Source organism: Dromaius novaehollandiae, chromosome 1 (assembly GCF_036370855.1).
Source record: "Dromaius novaehollandiae isolate bDroNov1 chromosome 1, bDroNov1.hap1, whole genome shotgun sequence".
NCBI classification, from domain to species: domain Eukaryota; kingdom Metazoa; phylum Chordata; class Aves; order Casuariiformes; family Dromaiidae; genus Dromaius; species Dromaius novaehollandiae.
The window spans coordinates 168,970,345-168,988,349 of NC_088098.1; the positions used below are offsets into that span (position 1 = coordinate 168,970,345).

The 18,005-nt window shown below is 34.4% G+C and overlaps 1 long non-coding RNA gene across 2 annotated transcripts in view; it reads right to left on the reverse strand.

Annotated features, from left to right (window-relative positions):
• Positions 1 to 15,912, reverse strand: part of LOC112989017 (uncharacterized) — a 41,413-nt gene extending 25,501 nt beyond the window's left edge. For both annotated transcript variants that reach the window (XR_010387191.1, XR_003260693.2), the window contains exons 1-3: positions 15,712 to 15,912; positions 9,060 to 9,143; positions 2,221 to 2,331 (exon numbers count right to left, since the gene is read on the reverse strand). This is a non-coding gene — a long non-coding RNA (uncharacterized LOC112989017). The remainder of the gene's footprint in view (positions 1 to 2,220; positions 2,332 to 9,059; positions 9,144 to 15,711) is intronic.
• Between the last annotated feature and the right edge of the window lie 2,093 nt (positions 15,913 to 18,005).

Below are 18,005 nucleotides of genomic sequence, written 5' to 3' on the forward strand. Positions count from 1 at the left end.
TGACATACTGTGGAAAAAAACCATAAATTTAAGCTGAAGATGTTCTGCAAGAAGCACCCAATTTGAAGTGGCACAAGGAGGTAACTAGGAAGAAAGCCGTGCACCAAGCTGTTCCAAAGTCTGCTGAGTCATGAACAAGAAAGATCCTACTACAACAGATCAGATGTATATCTTGGCTTGGCAAAACAAATAATTTATAATACACTAAGAACAATTTTGTTTGCCCAGTAAAGAACAGTGAAGGTGTTCTAAAGACATGCTTAATTTAATCCAATTTAGCAATTGTGTTCTAAGCATTTAGTGTGCAAGTTCACAGCACTGAATGATCAAAATTAAATATATATATATATGAGTTTCTATGAAAAAATGAGATATTCTTAGTCATGAAAAGTATGCAACTTGAGGAATAGTGTAGCAGTAGTTACTTTGACATACAAACCTATGCTCTGAATTGCACTTTCTAATGTGCATAAGACTACAGAATCATCTCCACACCAACAATGTTTTTTGTTATCTTGGACTCTGAGAAATTCATAACGTGGATCATTCAAAAACATGTGAGTGAAAGCTTCTTATTTAAAGAATGGATAGATTACTTGCAAGTGAATTTTATTCTGATATTAATCTCTGTTTTATGCCTGAAGTTGGATCCAAGCATGCCACAATATTTGTTCTCTCTTCTTTGCAGGCAGAAGAAGCTGTAGTATTACATGAACTCTACTCATCACGTGTATTTTTTTTCTTAACGCCTCCTTACCCAAAAGGAAATAACGAGAAATCCTGCTTTTGTTGAAAAAAATTAAGTTTCTGGCTTTTACTGCAGCAGAAAAAAGCTTGAAAGAATGTTTCATTTCATCCTAAAAATTAAAAAGAAAATATGTTTCCCACAGCTAGCACTGCCTTTAAGGTGTTCCTCGATTTTGAGGGGCCTGCCATTACTTTCAAGTATTCCAAATTAGTATGCCAAATTAGCATTACTTGGGTGGAATGTGGTTTCACATATGTGATCATTTTCTGATTGCTGTTAGGACATATTTAATTTTTAAAGTTATGTATACACACAGAGAGATGCACGAACATGTGTGGGAGGGATGAATACTCTGTGCATATATATATATTTTATTGAGACTACTGCTTAGCACATTTTAAACACATGGAGAAATTGATGTAAATCCATACAACTTCATTTAAATTCATGAAGTTTTAATTATTAAGAACAGCAGAATGTGCCTGAGGAAAAGCATTGTAAAAATATTATTAATAAACATAGGGGAAAAAAAGATGATTATAAATTGATTGTAATCGTAGTGCTATGAAAACTGACCATGCTCCCTACTTGTTCCTCCTATAATATGACAGACATGAGGATTGCTTGAAATTTGTGAGTTTTTTTTTTTTTTTATCTAAGAACCATCTGTGGAGTTCACAGGCACAGAAGCTCAGCAACATGCCAAATACTGTTAAACTAAAAATAAATGAACAACAACAAACTGCTGACCACTAGCTATGAGATCCTGGATAATAAGAGTTATAAAAGCATTATGCTTCAGCAGGCTTATGACCTGAGATGATCATGAAGAATTACACTGCTACACCCAGTGAACTTTTCGTTATTGGAGAAATTTTATTACCTTCCTGGGGAAACAAGGGTAGCTATGTCTTAGGCTCATCCGCTGTTACATTCAAAGACTTATGGCTTGTGGAAAGCCACGTAACTTTTCATGTGTATTGTGATGTGCTTCAGGGTCCTAGGCCTTTGGTTGTTCATATTGAGATCTACACAGAGAGCCTTATGGATCCCGTCTGTGGCAAACACCTGGCATGTGCTGGTGTAAAAACCAGCAGGGGTGAGCACACTCATCTGAGACCGTTACATCCCCACACAGACACCCTTTAAGGCCACCAGTAGACACCACGTGCTGGTCTCATCCACATGACTATACTGAGATAAGACTGAAGGCCCATGCACTGCTGTGCTATGCAATAACAAGTCTTGTGGGATCTACTGGTCAAATCCCCAGGCATTTGATCCGCTTTACTATATGCAAACCAGATTTCGGCAGGTTGATTGCCCTTGTCAGAATCTGCACATGTAACCTGTAGGGAAATAGCAAAGCTTTTCTGCAGCTGGCAGATAGTCACAAAAGAAAATCCATCCCATGATTTCCTATCATGAAGACAACAAATTTCTTAGGAAATAGCGGACCATCTGAGACCTACCTCACAGAAACACGGGCTCATCATAGTAGTTCAAACTTCTGTCTCACCTGGTGATACTCTGGCCTTGGGGGTGATCAGAGTCACATGCTTCAAGCAGTGGGTGAAGAAACTCTGTATCAGTTGAAAATAAAGAAGCAAATACATCTTTCTTACAAAGCATTAATACTTCAGATGTAAATGTATAAACTTGCATAATCAGTGCTTTGCAAGAGTGCCAGTAACATCACAGCCTTGCACAGATATTTAGTGGTGAATTCTCAGATAAATAGATAAAGAGTATAATTTTTCAAACTTTTTTCTTTTTTTTTTTCAGAAACTGTTAGAAAACAGTCTTGATTCAGTGTTTCAAAAATAATTACTTCTGTATTTAAATTTAAGAGTAGCATTGGAAACTTTATTCTGTGTTGTATCCAGTTTATATGGAAAAGTGCTCACCTTTTCTCTGTTAAATATTTGTTATTCTTTCACTCTGCACTTAGCTTTTTGCCCATAATATCCTGCAGAAAAGTGAATTCCTGCATTTGATTTTTCTTTCTTTCTTTTTTTCTTCTTTCTTTAACAACCTATTCTAAGTTACCTTTTCATTTTGGTGGGTAATGAAAACAGTAACATTTTGTATTCCAGAAGACTGTCATTTGCATAACTGATTTACTGAAACATGCTGAAGTAATTGGCATTGTAAAATATTATGAGTACTAAAAGTGTTTTTTTCATTAATCACTGTAAATGGTTCTGACATTTTTAAAGGGCCAATTTTATGTGGAAATTATCCAAACCCTTTGGGTAAAATGATTTGTTATTTAAAACCTCTTAACATGGAGTGGTGATACTACTTCAATTTATTCAAGAGACAATTATATAGCCTTTTGGGGCTATATCTAGCCATTTCTACAACCATTATCTAAATACAGTGTTTATTGCATTTAGACATTTTTAGTTGTATTTTTGATAAGTATCTAATATTATAGTTATGTTTTTTTCAGGTAAAGGTACAATTTTTATGATACGAATGAGTAAAGGAACAACCTTTAATTTCATATATTTGTTTTAATAGCTAATCATTCAAATAATCAACTTTGACAAGCCTGAGGTGTTTCATGATTTCATGAAAAAGGAGAAATATATATTTTTTACTTACATTTTCACTATACCAGAGCCTTATCTTGAAAATCTCAAGAATCATAGATAGCTTTTTTCATGTATCTTAATATTCCTCACATAGAACAAACTGATACATTTCAATGAAGTTAATTTGTAAGAATTTTTATTGTGGGAAATCACTAGGTCATATGAATTAAATCTCCTGTTGCAATTATCTTTTTGTGTTCTTCATTCAGCAGAATTCTTCAGATCTTTCACAAAGATAACTGTAACTATATGTCAAACCTGGAAAATATTCTGGTCTTGCCTGATAAAACTGTATGTTCTTTCAATCATTCCAGCCCAGATGACTTCATGAATTTATCCACTGAAAGAGTCTAAAGTGTGCACTGAGATATCTTCCTCGGAGGCTGGTGTGTGGGAAAAGAGCTGATCACCTCTGATCATCTGGAAGTACCAGCACAGGTAGCCTCATAGGGTTAATAAGCACAGTGCTTGAAAAGACTTTGTAGCATAAAGTTGACAACTTTACTCCATTGTGCTGTTTTCCTTACAGCATTAGCTGTCTACTACATTTCTCACTTCTGAGTGGCTTTTCTTCCTCAGGCTGAATAGAGGGCTGCAGATAAAGAATAGATCATGGAAAGCAAGTGAGGAAAAACAGAAAATAAAGAAAAAGCTTTTGAGAATAAGTTCACGGTTCATTTTCTCATTGAAGAAACAGGTGATATTTTCCTTGACAATCTGACCTTCATTTAGTTTCTCAAAGTTTTTGTCTATTATTCAGACTCAGCTTTAGAAGACACCCAAGAGCATGCTGGGTACCTCCTGCAAGGCCCTGTTCTCCCGGTCCTTACTTCCTGACCATGTGACTCCAGTGTGTCTGTATATAAGTACAGTATGTGAAAAAAGCAGACAATGGGAATTAATGATTTTTCATGGAAATTATCTTTGGCACAAACAGATCAAGATCAAGCTTTTGATAAATACTGACAGCTGAAGTTTTATTTTTTTAATTATTTTTAATTACTGAGCTGTTTTCTTGTATTTCAGCTGTTCCCTTGCATGATCCAAGACTATTCGGGCTTTAGTCTCTACCTGTGAATCTGTTACTTTCTTAGAAGACTGCTTTTTTATAAAAGGGTAACCTGATGTGTATCAGTTGTACTTCATCATTTGGCTGAATAGCAAAAAATATATGCTTCCATTACTTATTTAAGCTTGCTGTATTCAGATGAATGCCATCATTGTTTAGCTATATTTAGTAGCTAAGGCAGGAATTAAAAAATTTGCAGATAGGACATAATCATATAATTACAACTACTCCGTAATAATGAGTTTACCATAAAATCTTACAAAATGGAGAATGAATAGTGTTGATAGCTTCTTCCAAGGTCTGTCTAACTTGCTGGCTACTAACTGCTATTGACACATTAGCTAATAATGTCAATAATCATCTTTGTTCTAGCCATTTGACTCCAAACCATTTTTGGTACCTCAGGATGGAGCACGTCACTGATCACAGTTGGCTGCCACAAAATAGTTCCAGAGACCAGACTTCCTCAGACTTTCCAACAACACACATTTTATTGAACCCTGTTTTTTTTCTTTTCATGCAGATTTCTTTACTCATGGTAGCATGATAAAAAGCAAGTATATCACTGTGTACCACTATTACATGGTAGGTTCAACTGTCCAAGAACTTGGTTACTGTCCTCAATATGATTCCACTATGTGATTTCTATTTCTAGTTTCTTCTTTATCCTTAAACTAGGTGTGGCACAAGTTTCAGTCACTGGTTCATTTGTGCTCAATTCATTATATATATGTCTTTAAAAGCCATATGTAGACATTTATGAATTTGTACATACTTCTCAAAATGCCACTTATATCTTTCAGAAAGCATACACTTTCACTAGTACTTTGCTAAACAACAGAAATCTTACTACAGCATATAACTGCTTATTTGTCACAGTATCAAGCTGATCTCATTTCAGCACAAATATAATATTTAGACTTCATACTTTTCTACTTCTATTAATTAATTAATAATGGTGGAATATTTGAAAACATGAATGATGTGAAAATCTCTTTTTAGCCTGATTTTCTTTAGCCTAAGGAAATTAGGCTTATGCGATTATCCTCTTTCTGCTTGGGTGTAACCAACCCTCTGTCTGTTTTGCTTCATCTCAATAACTATTGGACTCATCATCCAGTCTCAATAAAAATTAGCAGAAGGATCAAGATGTCATAGTAATGTACTTCAAGTTTCTGCAAATAGTCTGCTAAATGAGAAGGAAAATATACTGCCCTTACACAGTAAGACTTCAGTGAATGTTCATCACTCATTGGACTCTTGAGAAACAAGTTTTTAAATGGAATTGCACCAGATACCAGTTAATCCAACCACATGACAAAAAGTCATAGAAAATCAGACTTTGTCAGTTCACAAAAGTTGTGCTTGTATAAAAAATGACCTTTTAATTACTTTGAATTTTTGCCTGTGGTCAGGATGAAGCACCAGTCAGTTTTGCTATATGAGTCTTTCCCAAACCTTATCTGAAAAATCTTTCTCAGCTTTAATCTTTGTATCATTTTTGGTGTCCTGCCTTCTGCAGAATTATTGCTTTCGATTTGTGAAGAACTACAGTTGTGCAAGGAGCTGATCCAATAAACAATGAAGACATCTCATGCATAAATGCTCAGGGTTTCTTGTATCAGGACCCAGGATAACTTTGAAAGGCCTCAGCAGAACATCGGGCAAAGAAAACCCTGAGTGGAGCACTGAGTAGCGTATGCCACTTACTGCCAAAAACTGAGCTAGAGAGCAAAGGTTACTGCCTTAAATCAGAGGATGCGCTTCTGAACATGCAAGCTGAGGCAGACTCTGGATGGATTTAAGACAACACAACTTTGCAAAATGTGAGTTGGTACCAGCAATGAAGCTGATAGTTGCCATAAGGGTCAGACAGAGAGACTGTTATTCATTGATATGTGTATAAGCTAAGACTGTCTTTTTAACTTTGGCATAGGAGAAGCATAAACTAATGCATGATATGCAAAATGTTTCTTATGTTTTAATTCCATGCTTTACCTGCTTTAAATGTATTTTGTTTCTTGCAGGTAAGCTGAAAGGAGAGGAAATCATTCTCTCCTAAAGGCAGGCATCTGAAAGTAAGAAATTCAGAAAGCTAAAAGCCCTTCTTATGGTGCCTAGGTAGAAATGTCCTATACTAATGGGATGTGCTACTATTATGCTGGATAAAATCAACCAGAAAAGCCTAAAGATCATAAAAGAAACTTGGTAAAATCATAATGTGGAGAAAAAGATATAAACAAGAATGAAAGATAAAAGAAACTCACTTAAAATATATATTCTCAGAAGGGATAGCATTTTATACTGTTTTTATTTTAAACTATCATTTCCGTTTTGTGTATTACATTGCTCCAGAGACCTAGCTGTAAAAAAACCCTATTTGCAAGTAACAATCGAATTTAACTTCAACATTTTCTCCTCCAAGAAAGATCTTTAAACAAAATATTTCTCTTCCCACTCAGCCCTTCCCTTTGTATAACTAGAAGTGCATCCCTTCTTTTTACCCTCCTTGGAGAGGAATGTTTCTTTTATTTTTACAAACCCGGAGAAAACATCTTATGAAATGTAGTTGCTCAAAACTGTTTGATTGCTAACTGATATTAAAATCAGATGCTTCAATGAAATTAATTACGAAATAGCAACTAGATCACCTCAGTCAGGTTCAAGACACCAAACTTTATGTATCAACAATGTTTATTTCTGAATGTCAATATGTTAATATAGGAAAATAGCAATTTTATGGCATGATTCACCTGACCTGTTTTAGCTACCTACTTCAGGAAATGCATAGCACCTTAAAGAGTTTGTTTCCCTCCATCAGCAGCAGAGACAGACTTGGCTAACTAGCTGAGATGCAAACTGCAAATGTTTGCATTTGGGCAGACGAACACACTTTTTTGCTAAAGGCTTCATTCACAGCTGACACTGGACGGGTAGACGAATTATTCCATGCCATCAAAGGGGAAGGAAAAAGACAAATGGGATCACTGCTCATGCCTAACTGTCTCAAACAATTTCAGGCACAAGCATAGTGCTGCTGTACAGATTTCAAGGTTAAACTCTCGTAAAAGAAAAGTTTTACTGCAACTATGCTTGTGTGGTGGAGTGATGTTTCATACACCAGGTTTCTGATACTCTGCTATTTCTCGAAAAATCTGTTATGGAGTGCTACAACCACATGCGGGTTCTTTCTTATGAAGAAGAGTGTGAAGAGGAATGACTACAATATCCAGGTGATTTCTTCAGTCACGAGGTGGCTGCACAGGCATGTGGAGCTGGGAACTCAGGAGAGTTGCTAGATCCAGCTACATGGATGTACATAATGCCAGTTAAAATGAGAGATATCTTGAAAAAAAATCTGTTTTGACTTTATTGAAACATTTCCTATTTACTTAAAAGAAATTAAATATTGTCAGATTTGAGACATTTCTGCTCGATGTGTCAATTTCTGTGAAACAGGATTTCTAATGGAAAAAATAAATCAAAGAATTAACAAGTTTTCTGTATTTTCTTCCTTTTGAATTCATACATATATAAGCTCCGTCTTCTGTAATTTTACAACATTGATTTTTTGAAAGATGATATTACTAGATTTAAAATGCAGAAAAAGGGAAAAAGAGAAAGAAAGAGAAAGAGAAAAGGAAAGAGAGAGAGGTGAAGAAATGTATTATTTATAGACCTGCTTCAAAAATATCTGGCTACTGCACAATAGCTGGCAAATAAAAAGCCACATACCTTTTTGCCAAAATATGTACGCCATATGGTTGTCAAAGACAAACCATCTGCAGTACATGTCCTTTGGGTAGGTAATATCTTGTTTCCTAAATGGCCAGATTTACTGTGTCCAGAATAAAGTGTATAGAAAACAAATAATATGTTAAAATAAAGGCAGAACAGCTCACCATATTTGAAAGCATGAAGTACATACATAGAAAGAAGCATATTTATGAAGAAAAGAAGGAGGCTTTTTTCATAATATTTTTCTAAATACAGTTTAAAAAATCTAATAGCATCTCTTTCTGGTAAAGCTGTAAGCATTCTCATGGTAATAATGTACTGAAGTTATTTTAATTTCTGTACCGGAAAACTCATCAATGTTCTCAGTGCCTTTACACAGATTACACAGAAACTAAAAAGTCATCCCGATTTTCTGTGGAGCTACACTTAAAGCATACCTGAACAGGGGGTTATTCTTGATTAACTATTCCTGGTTGCTTCCTGGAACAAACACTTCTTTCCAGACTGCGTGAAAAGGTTTTATGTATGAGCAACACACAATAGTTTTGTGTGGAGCAAACTCCAGGTGAAATTGCATGTTATGGCTCAGCCAGTCTTACAGCTCACCATTGCAAAAGGAGGAGAAGGCTCTCCCTCAGTCTTTGCCAGCTTGTCCTTCACTCTGCTCCCATGTTCCTCCTCACCTGTCTGCTCTTAGCCTCCTGATACTTTTCCCCCTCTTGTATTGACTTGGTACTGAATTAATCCATCTTGCCAAGCTGGTAGAAACGCTAAGGCAACAAGAGTTTTCTACTGTTTTAGTGAGCTGAATTAGCTAAGTGTGAACTCAGATAAGCACCAGAAATGAATGGCTGTAGCGGGGAGGGGAGCAAGACCTCCTTCTGCTAGCAACAGCAAACCATACCTCAGATAAAGACATAAAATGTAGATTCACCCTCAGACCAAAGTTCCTTTATTCCAGGAGAAGATTTAATCAGGATTACCTGTTCTGAAAATATATAAATAAATAAACAAATTAGCTCTGTAGCAGCTGAGAACACAGTCTGGCATTTCTGTTATTTCAAAACTGTCAGTTATGTTCGTCCATTATCTCATACATATAAAAACATACACATTTGCACTGCTTACATATTAATCAAACAAACAGCCCTTCTAAGTCTCAACCCATCAACTCTTAAAATAATTGAGAAAAGAACTTAATCATTTCAAGCTAGTCTGCATCCCTTTATAATGTTTCCTGAAAGTCAGCTTGATTAGGTTCATTACAGATAAATGATCTGAGCGGCAGTTAACCAACCAAGTTAACCAACACCAAAACTAAGACATGAGTTTGTATAGGATAGGGAAGCAGGATTTCTTAAGTCACTCAGGACTGAAAATGCATCTAGGCTCATTAAATTCCTCAGCTATGTATAAGTATGTTGCAAAAGGGAAGTGATTGTAAGAAATTGTTGAGATATAGGAAAAGTACGGCTTCAGTCACTTTCTTAAAATATGAAAATGCATACATTAATAAATTTTATATTAGCAAATGCATTTCATTCAACTATGTTTTAAGAATTAAGAAGGAAAACAATATCCCTATACTTCTCAAGTATATTTCCTTCTTACTAGCTTCACCCAGTAGTTAACATGATGCTCAAGAAAATGTGCCACTAAAGTTGTAATGTTCTAATTTTAGAATTGCTCAGTCAATAGAGTTAATTAATTAAAAATATTTGCTATACTTTCCTGTTCGTAACTTGGGCAAAGACACCGTTAATAAAAACAGACAGGAAAGAAAAAGATAGTATCTTTCCATTTACCTAATTTATATATTGTTTTATAACTTAATAGCCTTTATTAAGCACATGAATAGTGACAGTTTCATTAAATATCTTTATTTAAGTCTGCATGCCCAGGATGTGCCATTCAGCTTCCCAATGCACGTAAAGAACTTAGTCCTTTATATTGCAGTTTCTTTAATAAGGTATATACTGTTTGCTAAGTATACTTCAATGAGACAATATTTATGTAATTTAGCAGTCAATAAAACTATGCTTCAAATCCTCTGAAAATTGATGGCAAATCCTGCAATTAGAATAAAATACACATTCTAGTGTAGAACAATGTCTATTTTTTGTGAATGAATCGAATTAATTAACGTGGCAATTTGTTAATTAAAACATCTCATTTAAATAATTACTTTTGATCATTAATCTTTTAGATAGCATTGCTCTGTCATCATACTGGATATCTGTTTCATGGTTTTAATCCTAATATAATTAAATTCTATGTCCCTACAAACAGCACTTGTTCACTGCAGTGTCACATCAGCTTGCAAGATTAAAGGGAGTCTGACATAATGGCTTCAGACCCAGCACACTTGCTTTCATTTATTACTGAAGCATGTAATTGTTCCAGCTCACACAACTAGTTTGCTTGTTTAAATCCATTCTGTACTTTAAGCCTCTATGCATTCTTACTATTTGTCACTCTCACTTCCTCTCTTCAAAAAGGTTCATATTCAGCTCATATTCAGCTTTTAGATAAAAACTTCTGAAGTATTTATCCTTTTTTTTTTTTTTTTTTGGTATTAGCCAGTTTTCAAATTTCATCTGCCTTTACCCTCTAATTTACTCCATCAGCATTGATTAATACTATTTTTTTTCTGTGTTGCTCAGAGATTAAAAAAAAAAAAAGAAAAAAAGCATCACAATGGGCTTGTCTGTGCATAGCAAGTAAAATTTTACTGGCTAAATCTGTTCATTTTTCCTGCACTTTCATTATGTCATGCAACGTGATCTTCCCCGGCCTAATGAAAACACGAAATACACCAACAATTTTAAATTAGATGTGTTAGCACAGAAGTGAATATGACCTCCATTTAAGCCTGCCCATAAACATTTTCTAAGTGTTGATCCTTGGAATCTCTTAGATGAGACTTCTGCGACACATTGGTTTTGATCACAACTGATCAAAATACTGCATCTCTTGTTTATCAAACATATAATTTACCACATCAAAGTAAGTTAAGTTCAGCCAAAGATTTCCCTGAGAGCTTGTGATCAATATGAAATTCTAATGTCTCTCATAGGAATCTATGTCTATCTCTGTTACCATATTGGTGTCTGCATCTGAGCGAGTTACCCCTAGGTTTCCTCTACAGAAAATGCAGAAAAATAGGCACTATAAGATTATGATTTCTCTGATTTATTTTAGAAGTCAACATTAAGATGAGGATAATCATATCCAAAGGTTATCTGCATTTGGTATAAAGAAAGACTATAGGTAACTAGCTCAGATATAGATATCAATGTCATGTGGCAGGAACCTCAACCTCAGTGTGCCTGTTTCCTCTCAGTTTTTAAGGCAAATAGTGTTAAATGATCTTTGAATTTTGAGAAAGGTTCATGATTTTCTTCGGGAAGATGATGGTCACTTCTAGATGGCTAATTCACATCATCATTCAAGAGTTATCATAGCCAGATTCTCTATATTCCTGAAAATCCAGTCTGAAATTTATCTGTAAATCAGCATTTACAATTTTACTTTATAGCCAACCAAATAACAATGTTCAATCAAAAAGGTCAGTAAAATATTCACAAAGGTTATCTTATGTTCTTCAACATACAGATGAGCTCAGTGTGCCCTAATCTTAAAAGGGCTTCAACATCTTCTTTGTTTTGTTAAAAATGTGTTCCAATTTTCAGTGAAAAATAACTAAGGATTAACAAAGATTTCATTTTGTGGAGTTGGAACAACAAGAAAAAATGTTGAGAACTTCATGATCATAATGTAATGATAATATTATGTGTGACTGGAATTATTAAGTACATCAAGCAAATGTGCAAAACCATGTTCAAAGCAAAACCAAAGCTGATTAGCTCTATTTATGTGGATATTTGTAGTTTATACAATGTGAAGAAAAAACAGAAGTATGATCTCTTCATTATATTCTGCCAAATGTCTGTGAACAGATTGTGTCCTCCTTCATAAATGCAAATGTAAACATCTAGTATAAAATGTATGAAAGGTACCAGACAGGACTAGAAGGCATTTCAGAGTGCAATAATAAATATTACTTGTGTGCCTTTTTCTCTAAAATAGTAAAGAATATTTTGAAATTCATATTTGGCCAAGACTGTAAAAATTAAAATATTCTGTAAATTCCCTAAGTTAGCCTCCCCTCCCTCTTTCCCTGTAATGCTCTTCTAGTCACTGTTTGACTAAGTCACAGCCTTTGATATTGGCCTTGACAAAGCTGAAACTATCAAAGTTAGTTGGTGTACCAGTATCAACAGTTAAGTGTTGGAGACAGAAATAAGCATGGTGATGGCATTGTCAGCTCAGTGATAAGCAGACAAGAAAAAAAGTCAGATCAGTCAAAAAAAAGAAAGTTAATCCAAAGTGAGAAAGTAACAGGAAACATTCAAAACCAGAGAAGGAAAATGGTATAACTAGGTGGGATGAAACAGAGCTTCCCACTTTTTTCAAGAATGAAATTTGCAAAATGTGATGAGTGACATATTTCTAGCCAGGCAGCTCTTTTTTCATTTCATTTATTTATTTATTTCATCTCAAGCCTGTCTTGCCTGAAGAAAACAACTTGACTGGAACTTTTTCAGCATTTTTGTTTTTAGAGTTTGAATAAGGTGATATTTTAGCTATTTCATTTCTATTGTTCTTTTTATTGCTCTTTTTAATTTTCTTTGTCATGTTTTTATTTCCCCCTTTTCCCATTTTACATTTTTCCAAAACAGTTGCTCTTCATATTTTCTTGAATATGATTACCTTTTTAAATGTGTTCCTTGAATGTTTGTACTCGTGTTCCATTAAAAAAGTCGAGAATAAATGAAGATTGCTCATCCACTTTGAAGTGAATAACTGCATCAGAAAGCAGTATCTGTGCTTTCTATCTTTCTTAATTCATACCTGCATATCTACACACACCTCCAGAAACATGCTATTGCATGTATATATTTGCAAATATTTATTGAAAGCCAGACACCCAAGATGAAAGAAACCAGATTGAAAATGATGCATTTATGAAATTATCTGGCTAAAAAGAGCAAAATAGTCACCTTTAGGGGGGAAAAAGTCAGATTCTGTTTGAATCTGGAAGCAAATATGTTCTTAATTATGTAAACTGTATATGATTATAAACACATGTCATAATTATATAGTTATGCCTCTATAATCATACATTATTATTTATCTGTGGAAACAACATAATTGTGCATATCCACAAACCAAGGCTTTAGCATCATCCCTTTTTCATCCTATCCTTTTTATAGGTAAAGCTCACAACTTAATAACAACGCATTTGTGCTTTGTACTTTGATTTTTTTGTACTTATTCCGTGAAATCTGTGTAGCAAGTCTGCTGCCTTTGTTTGTGTCTGATATTTGTGTCAGACATTTCTTTGTCTCAATTTCCCTTTACTAGTAATTGTGCAAAATAAATCATACTTTTTTACAGTAATGGTTGATCAATAATGAAAACAATGATTTTGTTTCAACATAAATTCAGAAATGTTTCTCTTTGTACAAGATTCACCAGAAATTCTTATTGCACACATATCTTTCTGCATAATAGCGTGTTTTTCTCCTAGTTCTGAGAACCTCTTACTGTGCTATATCACATGTGCTTGCCTTAGCTTGTCTCAGCTGTAGCACAAGTATTTATCAGATGTTTGCCCTCATCTCAACTTGGAGAGACAAGTTACAACTATGTTTTTTTTTCTCCCCCTTCAGTAAGCATAATTATCATGATTAAAATATATCACACTCCTGAAATCTTTGGGGATAGCTCAGTCTATATACATTTTTAGGTATCTAATTGTGAAGGTCTGCCCCACCTTCTGGAGATGCTTACCTAGCTTTTTGGACTATGACTTTAAAAGATCTGAATTATAATGAATATTGAAGACCTGAAGTAGGTGGTAAATATAAATCACAGTATGACTTACTTCATCACACTATGTGGGGCTAGCAAGTAATTTTTTGCTCTACATTTCCTAATCTGCATTCTGTTGGTAGAGTAGGCTCTGAAAAGTGGATGTTTTTCCTCTGAAAATATAGGAAAGTTTGCTTACACTGTTCTTTCCTCTGAAAATGTAAGCAAGCTTGCTCGTACTGTTATTCTTCTGCTAGTTCAACAGCCAGGAAGTCTGGGACAAGGAAAGATCATTTGTAGCCAGTAAAAAGAAGAATTACCCATCTCTTCTTTTTCAGAGGGTGACCATGTTACAGAAAGTAAGATGCTATTCTGACAATGTTAGCATAAGTGGGAGGCAAGATTTTTGGTCCGACGACACAAATAAATAAATAAATAAATGGATAAATTCTTGTGGTATTTATAATTTCAATAGAAATGGTAAAGAATAGATATGTCACAAGAAAACCTAATTTGTGAGATTTCAAGAAAAATTGTGCACAAAACCCTGTCTATTTCTAACAAGGTTAAAATAAGCTTTGGAACTGAACCTTAGTACTCGTGAGATTTGTTACATTACCAGTAACAAGACGAGTGAGGAGTTTCTGACACTGACCCCAGTCCTGCAGTACATACTCAGATAAAGCTCTCATTTCATGGCAGCAGGAATTTGTTTAACTACACTCCTCAAAATCAGTATTTATACAATTATTGCTAGTCCCAGTGACTAAATTTTGATTTTCTTTCCACAGTAATGTATTCATTTTTAACTATTTCATGTATAATTGAAATACAGATCAATAACACATCATTTTTAATAAAGAAATATAAACACCAAAGCAAAAAGTAACAGAAATGTTAGGTATTAATTTTACAATGAAGAGATTAGTCTTTATAACTTCCAAGGGTCTCAGAAAATAAGAACGTTCATAAATGTTTCTATATCAAATGTTCTCAAGAGCAAAAGAAAAAATCAATAAATCAATAAATGTAAAACACATAATTTGGCAACATAGAATAAACTAGTCGTTGCTCAAGCAAAATATCTTGAAAACTAAGGTTTTCTAAAAGTAAAAAAAAAAAAAAAGTGAACAACTGCTTCTGTACAATCAGACAACTCAGAAAAGGAAAGGAGTGAAAATGTTAAAAATGGCTAGATGAAGGTTTTTTGCGTGAGTAACTGGAACAGCTCATGTCCTTTTTGTAAAAAATTGATGTCTAGCTAGCAATTATTTTATTCTTTGAACACAAAGGGAAGAAGACTAATTCTTTCAAGTGTTGTATTACTGTAAAGTAACTAAAATAGAAGTTTGGTGCTAGTTTTGGGGAAAAAAAGTCCTATGACTTTCTAGCTAGATGACAAACTGACCATTTATTTATTTAGAAAGTAAACAAGGGAGATTCCAGCCTTTGTTCCAAAAACAAAAAGAAAAGGATAAAAGGAAAGTATGTACATTTATAAATCAAGTACACAAACCCAGCTTTATTTATGAAATCATGCACTCTGTCAAAGCTCTATTTACTTTTTAGTTGTATTTTCTTGTTCCTTGACGTATGTGCCTCCCTCATACATTTTCCTCATTTATTATGAAATAAAGACAAGTTTATCTTAAAATACCTATTAGTAAAAGGTATCATACCTTTTAATTCCTCTGGAATTAACTTGGAATTTCAAGGTAACAGCAGAGGTGAAAGTCTAATACCAAGGTATTAGACTTTAAAGCTTCAGTTTTTCAGACAGACAGGAACAAAATCCTCCATCACACAGTGGGAAAGTTCTTCTTTGAACCAGCACTTTATGACAGACAGAGTAACACTAGTTCATGTGATATTTTTACAATATACTGAGGTCTTAGTATAATGTGGTTTGTCTGATGCAAGTCTAAGTGAATGAACACTATTACAACTTCAACTTCAAGGAGGGGAGAGAAAAGCAGCTGTCAGGGATCATACAACAAGTAGCCGGAGGCAGCACTAATACAACTTGCTTGGTAGTCATAGCTGGTAGCCATTCTACTGATCATTTATTCTCAGATCACAGGTAATGCACATTACTATTGGATTACATGTCGTGCAAAATCTCTTTGAACTAATCTTCCTAAAAGAGGAAGCTTCGAATATGAAGCTTGACTAAATCCTCAGTATTTGTAACTACTTGGCTGCCACAAATGGTAAATCTTTCCTAAAATAAACTATCATTATTTTCACTCAGAGATACCCTCCTAAGCACCACTGATATTTTACTTGAAAACTGTTGTGGGAAAAAAAAATGGCTATGTCTATACCAGTAAATTAAATGCGACTGTGAATGTTCATGAGAATTGAAGCTAGCTAAACAGAATGGCCTGTGTCTGGGCTGGTAAGCTCTTTTAGCTTTCAAAATATGGTTAGTGCATGAAAACTGCCTATGGTGAATAGTCCTGGAAAATTCTAAATCCCAGTTGGTGTCCAGAGATTGTCTGGGACAATCATAGTAGGCATAAGCCAAAACATATCTGAGGCCCTTCTAACAACAAAATAGTATAAGTTGTTGTATTCCAGTGTTCTATATTAAAAAAAAAAAAAAAAAAAAAAAAAAACACGATATGGACTGTGGTGCTATTCTATGTTCCATTAGGATCCCATTTAACTGAAGTGATATGCTGTGAAGAGTATCTTCTCCTGAACTGACAGCTAATTTTTTTAAAATGCTGACTGTATTTTGTAGGATTTAATTTTCTCTGATTGCCTGGAGCCTTTTTTTTTTTTTTTTACTTTATTTTGTTTCTCCTTCCGTTGCTCTGTAGCAACTAAAAGAAGCTGAAAAGAGAGAACCGTCAACTCTGCAAGAGGATTTCATACACAAGGTTTGTCCATTTGTTTTCCAGCTCACTTATTTTCTAGTAAATATCATAACAAAATGCCACAGATACTTTAGTGGTTATTAAAATAAATTAAAAGAATATATAACCCCCCAGATTTGACAGATCAAATACCCATGAAAAGCAGAGCCTGAACAGTTTGCTTCCAATGATACAGTATATTGGTCCCACCGATGTCACTGAGATAAGTTTTTGCTTAAAAATGAAAAGAGAGCCCCTTAGCAGTCATTATCCAATTTAAAAAAAAAAAAAGAATCCACTCATTTCCAGATTCTGTCACTCTTAGAAATGCGAAGAGTACATTATTCTTATTAATACTGATGGGAACATTTTAGATTTAGGAAAACACAACCTATACCTATGTCTAAAGGATTATCTAACAGTTTCATTATGTTGCTTGCAGTATGAGTTGCAGAGTATTAAAAAATTCTTTGGATGAATCCAAAACACACCACTTCTTCAATCAATCCTGATTTCCAAAGGCAGTTACAGAATTTTCAATCGTTTCTTCTTAAAGAAAACAGATTTTACAGCAGACAAGCAAAATATTAACCCCATTTATATTCCTCTTGAGATATGTCCCTCCAAAAGACATGGAAGAAGCAATCTTTATTCTCTCATAAATCAGATTTTGCAGGTTTCCCTGATCTTTATGTGAACCTTGGCAGTGGGAAAGGCTCCTTCTTTCCCATCCTTCTCCCCACATTCAGAGAAACAGGTCCTATATTTCTATATAAATTTATTGTTTATTCTGTGTAACATGAATGCAGAACTCCACACAGGAAAGCAAGGAAAAAAGAAGAAAAGTCTGTCTTGAGGATAATGCAATCTAACATAACAACACATAAACTGACTTGATTTGGGTAAAAAAAAAAAAAAAAAAAAGAGAGAGAGAGAGAGAGAGAGAGATAATAGCCTAAGTGAAACAGATTTATACATTACTTAGCACTATCAAACAAGTTCTGACTGAAATTTCTCACGGTAGAAATGGTAAACAGTAATAACATTAAGCTAGTGTGAATGCATAGGTAAAATGACATGACAGAAGTACTTTATTTCAGTGCACTTAGATG